At 38.4% G+C, this 1,701-nt stretch overlaps 1 non-coding gene across 1 annotated transcript; it reads right to left on the reverse strand.

The window, feature by feature from the left end:
- Nucleotides 1-313: 313 nt before the first annotated feature.
- Nucleotides 314-451, reverse strand: LOC119931876. The gene has a single exon (XR_005452181.1). It is a non-coding gene; the product is annotated as a small nucleolar RNA SNORA7 (small nucleolar RNA).
- Nucleotides 452-1,701: the final 1,250 nt, after the last annotated feature.

Consider the following 1,701-nt stretch of genomic DNA (forward strand, 5'->3'; position numbering starts at 1 on the left):
TCCATTATTTTTAAAAGTCATAGATGTTATACCTGCTCTCTTGAAAATAATCTTAATGCAAATATTAAGTCTGGTGTTTGGAAAAGCAATTACTGGATTGTCTTGTTGAGTCATCTCTGACCCTTAGTGACACCATGAACCCATCTTTCCCAGAATGCCCCACCACAACCTGCAGTTGTTCTGGTAGTATATCCATAGTTTTCTTGGAAAAAATATCAAAGTAGTTTACCATTGCCTCCTGTCGCGCAGTAAACCTGAGTCTCCAACCTTGACTCTCACCAATGCTGCTGCTGCCCAGCACAAATGAATTTTGACTGGTAGCAGATTGCCTTCCACTCTCTGGCCACTGCCCAAGCTAGGATTGGAATGGAAATGCCTCTGCTTGACTCTCCTTCCCATAGCCGAGGCTGGTAGAGTACTGGAAACTCTCCAGGTGTGACCCTGAGAGGGAAAATTACTGGATAGTGTAAGACAAATATTCCCATTATATGCAAACAAGTTACTTTACACTTTAGCAAAGTTCTCGGTATTTCTTGATTCATCATCATAGGTGCTCTCAAAGACACACTTACAGATGTTACCTTAGGATCATCTTAGAATCAGAGTCCAACTACAAACTTATGAAGTTAGACTGTGAGCGCATTGTTGGGTAGGGACTGTCTCTATATGTTACTGACTTGTACTTCCCAAGTGCTTAGTACCGTGCTCTGCACACAATAAGCGCTCAATAAATACGATTGAATGAATGAATTAATGAATTAAGTTGATGTCAATATTTTCTCCTAATAATAATGGTAGCTCTCTTTGAGCATTTACTCCTTCACTATAAGTGCTTTTATCCTCTCTTGTTGGTATATTTGTTCTGTGTGACTTCTGATGCCACCTGATACAGTCTTCAGTATTTAAATTAATCCCATAATATAACCCACCACATTCTTCTTTTATTTAACCGTGGATAGATATGTTTATCCATGTTTCTAATTCCCAATTCTCAGGTTTTTTTTATATTTAAGTGCTTACTATTTCAAAAACAGAAATTATATTGATCTGTTGAAGAGCCCATGGTTGGATGGTGGAAGTATTCATGATGTATGATTTGAGGATTATTTTGGGACATTGGTAAGGGTCTGGGTTTTTTTAATGGTATTTATTAAGTGTTTACTATGTGCCAGGCACCATTCTAAGCACTGGGGTACATACAAGCTAATCAGGTTGGTTATAGTCCGTGTCCCACAAGGGGCTCACAGTCTTAATCCCCATTTTACAGATGAGGTAACTGAAGAACAGAGAAGTGAAGTGACTCACCCAAGGTCACAAAACAGACAGATGGTGGGGCTTGGATTAGAACCCAGGTCCTTCTGACTCCCAAGCCCCTGCTCTATCCATTATGCCACCATGCTACAGCATTTAGAACAGTGCTTGGCACATAGCAAGCACTTAACAAATGACCTTCATTATTATTCTTTCTAATATATCATAAATCATTTGTATGTCTACTTGGAAACCCGTAGCTACACGACCTCTAGTTCAGTTCCACTTAGCATTTTTACCTCAATCTAGAGGGATTACATTCTTTTTAATGCTTAGCATGCTTTCTCTGAAAATTTGCAATTTTCTTCTTTCTTGCCTCATGCTATTGTTTAAATTCAAAGTGGTCTTTTAAATCAATTGTAAATGTTATCCCTTTTTGATGTTTTTACT

The sequence above is a fragment of the Tachyglossus aculeatus genome, chromosome 8, assembly GCF_015852505.1.
Source record: "Tachyglossus aculeatus isolate mTacAcu1 chromosome 8, mTacAcu1.pri, whole genome shotgun sequence".
Lineage (NCBI taxonomy): Eukaryota > Metazoa > Chordata > Mammalia > Monotremata > Tachyglossidae > Tachyglossus > Tachyglossus aculeatus.